Here is a 5,074-nt window from a genome sequence, read left to right on the forward strand (position 1 = left end):
TAATGATTAATGAACAAAAACAGACTATAGCGGTTAGTTTTTACTCGACTCTATAAGTTCGTTGGCTATAAAAAATTACCAGTGGGCAGGGAACATTACTAAGAGTGAGAATATCCAGTAAAGGAGGGAATGTAGGGAAGTTAGGGACTCATTATACTTTTGGTGGGACTGGGAATCAATGTAGTCTTTTTTTCTTTTAAGGCAATTTGACAGTCTCTTCCAAAATTTTAAGTGGCATACACCTTGACAAAGATTCTAGGAATCTGTTTTATAAAACATACCCAAGGGCTACATGGAAAGATGCTGGCAGTATATTAAATGAAGAAAACATGATGCAAATAGTAGCAATGACCTCATTTAAATATATACTTATCTATGAATTAAAATATCTGGAAAGGGATATTTTCAAATAATCTCAAAGTGTGTAAAGTAATTACCTCCTCAGAAGTAGGACTGGGTTTTTATTCGTTTTCTATTGCTGTGTAACAAACTACCACAAACTCAGCGACTTCAAACTAACACGATTATGTCACAGTCTCTGTAGGTTAGGAGTCTGGCCCAGGGTGCCTGGTCCTCTGCTCCGTGAACACAGGCTGAAATCAGGTTGTCAGCCAGGCTGCGTTCTCCTCGGAGGGCGATGGGGAAGAAGCCACTTCCCAGCCCATTCAGGCTGCTGTGATGCTGTGATTTATAATAAGAAATACACATTTGACATTTCTCCCAGGGTCTGACACAGAATTCCTAAGACTCTTGGAATTTCCTTCCATCTTCGAGTGTGCCTAATCTCCTCACACTTCAAACCTCTCGCTTCCTCTTCTGTCACCATCCAGAAAAAAACCCTCTTTGATTTTAGGGGATCTAATCACCTGCATGTGATTAGATCAAGGCCACTCAGATAATTTCCTATGCCAAGGTTGATTGTACTGTGTAATAACCCAACCATGTGAGTAAAGTCCATCATAGTCACAGTCTCAGGGATTATGGAGGCCTATACACCAAGACAGGAAATCTTGGGGGCCATCTCAGAGTTCTGCTCTCTGAAAGGGCAGAGGTAAGAAGGGGTATTTTTATTTTGTACTTTTTACATATTTGTCAGGTTTGAATTTGGGGGGAAAGAATGTGTATTACTTTTAATTCTCCCCCCCCCTTTTTCCCCATCACCATTTATTCCCCCATATGTATTACTTTTTTTTCTAACTATACAGAACTTTAGTGATACAGTTTTTTTTTAAATATATTTTTATTGATTTTGCAGAGGAAGGGAAAGGGAGAGAGAGAGATAGAAACATCAACGATGAGAGAGAATCATTGATTGGCTGCCTCCTGCATGCCCCCTACTGGGGGTTGAGCCTGCAACCCAGGCATGTGCCCTGACTGGGAATCAGGCCTTGACCTCCTAATTTGTAAGTCGACACTCAACCACTGAGCCATGCCAGTTGGGCTGTATTACTTTTTTAATGTAAAATGTCTGGAAATATATACTCTTAACATTTTAAGTGTCCAGGTGGTAGGAATAAAAGTTTTTTATATAAGCACGTAGTAATCAACTTTTTATCATATAAGTATAGGAATATAAGTTATTTTCATTTTGAAATGAAAAATCATGCTTATTATAGACTAAAGCAGTTAACAGAGTTTATATCGATGCCCATTTGACTAACCGTAGCTTTTCTGCAGTGGTTATAAATTATCAGGTTATAAACGAAGGTCCTGATAATGCAGCATGGTGAAGATGTGAAACTCTGAACAGATCTGAGGAGAGTGTGGGTAAATTGCAGGTTATCAGGAGCACCGCAGCGAGAGAGTGTGTGTGGGGGGAAAACAACTTCTGAGGACTTAGGCTCAGGGCCACGGTCTGGCTGGGGGCAGGTCCCACCGTTTTTCTGCATTCATTTCTCCTCATCTGTAGAATGAGGAGGTCGGACCAGGTGAACCCTAAGTTTCAGTGTTTTTTCCTCAGTTCTTTTGAGATTGTTACTATGGTTTCTGACAAAGTCTAAGTAAACACCAGGCTGGAAAGATTATTAGCCTCATGGGGAGAGGTGGGTTTTATGTTTTGTTTTCGTAAATCATCAGTGTATTCCCTGAAAGGAAGCGTTAACAAGTTCCCATGTGATGGTGATGCTGTGGTCCAGGAACAGACTTTGAGAACCACTGGGCTAGAGTGTGTTATATAGGATGTTCACGGAAGGCTTCTCTAATAATACGACCTACGGCCTATGAGCAACCATGTGGAGCAGAGCAAGAACATTCCAGCCAGAGAACAGAAAGCAGGAGCCCCTGAGGTGCGAACGGAGAAGTGGCCAGGGGAAGAATGGGGAGTAAAAGGAGATCACGTAGGTTTATGGCTAATTATAAAGACTTGGCTTTTACTCCAAATGAGGCAGAGGTCCAGGACAGGATTTCGAGCAGAGGAGAGATGTGGTCTGTATTAGGCAAGTATAAGACATCACCGTCTGTAGTAAGAATGATGACTTTCAACACATTATAATAAGATTCACACTTATTTCATCTTGTAGATAGAGAAATAGATGGAAAGGAAAGCCTTGAATTGTGTGATAACTACTATGGGCTGCGTGTGTCCCCTACAATGTACATGGTGGAATCTAATCCCCAGCCTGATGGTATTGGGAGTGGGGCCGGTGTGGGGTGATTAGGTCATGAGGGTGGAGGTGTGACATGGTAGGAAGTTTGTTACCTTCCATAAGTGCCAGTGAGCAAACGCAGGTGGTTTTCACAGGGGCCCATACCCTCCCCATGTTTTTCATTTCCCTGACTCTACTGAGCCCTTACTCACCCCACCTATTCCTTCATTCTCCTTAAAATGCCCAGTCACCTCTGTATAAATCGAAGTCGAGCTCAGTTTACACTGGACTGTTCCCTATTACAATGATATATTACTGATTAAAATCTGTCCCTAGCACTTTAACTAGCGTCCAGCTGTGTTTATCTTTGGCAAAGTGTGCACAAAATACACACTGCCCATGTGTACTTCATTTAATTTAACCCATTGAGTATTCAGTCATGTTTCGGTGAGATTTTTAAATAATGACTATGTTGCTGGAAGTCACATTATCAGCTTTCAGGCCCAAATAGCTGAAATAGGCCCTTTCTAACAAACAATGGTGGGAAGGAAGTTCTTAGAATCCAGTGGGAGGAAGGAGATACTTACAGTTCTCACCACAGCTTCACTCCTCCAGGTTCCTGATTTACTTATTGGGTGGGTAGTTTGTTTGTTTGTCCTGGTGTTGACTTGTTTTATAGTTTGTAGTTGTGAAGTTTGAGTTTGAGAATTGAAGACTAATTGATTACGACCTCAAGATAGAATAAAATAACCATAAAAATGTGCTCGAAGAGGTCAAATATTTTTTCTCCCTTCTGTGCTAAACACAAAGTACAGGGTCAGGTAGAAAATCTATTCCTTGTGGAAAATAATCAAGCTTTGGAAATAACCCAGAAAGAGATTTTGCGGGTATGTGTGTGTAGGGTGTATTGTGGTAAAAATAACAATCAATATATTTATACTTTAACTATCCATAAGTGTACAATTCAGTGGCATTAAATACATTCACAATGTTGGGAAATAATCACTACTGTCTATACCTAAAAATTTTCTATCATCGCCAACAAAACCCCTGTATCCATTAAATGACAATTCTCCCCTTGCCCCCTACCCCCCGCCCTCTCCCTAGGCTCTGGTAACCTCTATTTTTCTACCAGAAAGAACATTTTTAATATTAGATTCTTAAAAGTTATGTTTTATAGCTGTTCAGGAAGGCATTTTTATTTATCTAGCATTGGGAACTAATCTTACCATATTCTGATCTAAGTGCTGGTGATATGACTATGTATGAGATACATACTACATTGTAGCCTGCATGCAAGTCAATCATATAAACATGTAGATACCAAGTGTGAAATAGTGGAAAACCTATGTGTTGGTCTCTGCCTCTGGTTCCTGGCGCAGCTCCTAAATCCCTTGGTGATAAGAGTGCTTTATGTTCTTTTTCTTTTTTAAATCCTCACCCGAGGATATTCTTCCATTGATTTTTAGAGAGTGGAAGAGAGAGGGAAAGACAGGAATATCAATGTGAGAGAAACACATCGATTGGTTGCCTCCTGCACAAGCCCCAAGCAGGACTTGGGCCAGGGAGGAGCCTGCAACTGGGGTACGTGCCCTTGACCAAAATTGAACCCGGGACCCTTCAGTATGCAGGCTGACGCTCTATCCACTGAGCCAAACCAGCTAGGGTGAATGTCTTATGTTCTAATGAGGCTACTCTTGGTGGCTTATGGATTGAAAGACTAAGCCATGATTAGAAACTTAGACCTTTGGCCCCATTCTCCAACCTCTGGGAAGGACAGAGGGGCTGGAGATTGAGTTAATGATCATCCATCATCACGATGAAGTCTTCATAAAAATCCCAAAAGTACAGGTTTGAAGAGCTTCTGGATTGCTGAGCACTTGGAAAAGCTGGGAGGGTGGTATGTCTGGAGAGGCCACGGAAGTTCCCTGTGTCCAGCTGTTTGCATTTCTTTACCTGGTTGTCCATCTGTCTCCTTTACTATATCCTTTGTAATAAACCAGTAAACTTAAGTGTTTCCTAAGTTCTGTGAGCATCTAACAAATGATCACCCCCACGGAGGGGGTTGTAAGAACCCTTCTGGCTGGTCAGTCAGAAGTGACAATCTGACTTGGCGATAGGCATCTAAAGCTGGGGGTAGTCTTGTAGGACCTGACGCTAACCCCAGGCAGATAGTGTCAGAACTGAACTGAATTGCAGGACACTCAGCTAGTGTCAGGAACATCTACAAATCTGGTGTCAGAGTGAAGAAATTGTGTGAGAATGAAGAAAAATGGGAGTGTGTCCTCAGATATCAAATAATATGAAAACAACTAGAGGCCCGGTGCACAAAAATTTGTGCACTCGGGGGGAATGGGGATCCCTCAGCCCGGCCTGTGCCCTTTTGCAATCTGGGACCCCCTGGGAGATAAAGACCTGCTGGCTTAGGCCTGCTCCCGGGTGGCAGAGGGCAGGCCCAATCCCTAGGTGCAGCCCCTGGTCAGGCTCAG

At 42.2% G+C, this 5,074-nt stretch overlaps 1 long non-coding RNA gene across 1 annotated transcript in view; it reads right to left on the bottom strand.

The window, feature by feature from the left end:
• Positions 1-4,250, bottom strand: part of LOC107184427 — a 26,873-nt gene extending 22,623 nt beyond the window's left edge. Inside the window, exon 1 of the long non-coding RNA XR_001515256.1 lies at positions 4,223-4,250. This is a non-coding gene — a long non-coding RNA (uncharacterized LOC107184427). The remainder of the gene's footprint in view (positions 1-4,222) is intronic.
• Between the last annotated feature and the right edge of the window lie 824 nt (positions 4,251-5,074).

Source organism: Myotis davidii, unplaced genomic scaffold, assembly GCF_000327345.1.
Source record: "Myotis davidii unplaced genomic scaffold, ASM32734v1 scaffold104, whole genome shotgun sequence".
NCBI lineage: Eukaryota > Metazoa > Chordata > Mammalia > Chiroptera > Vespertilionidae > Myotis > Myotis davidii.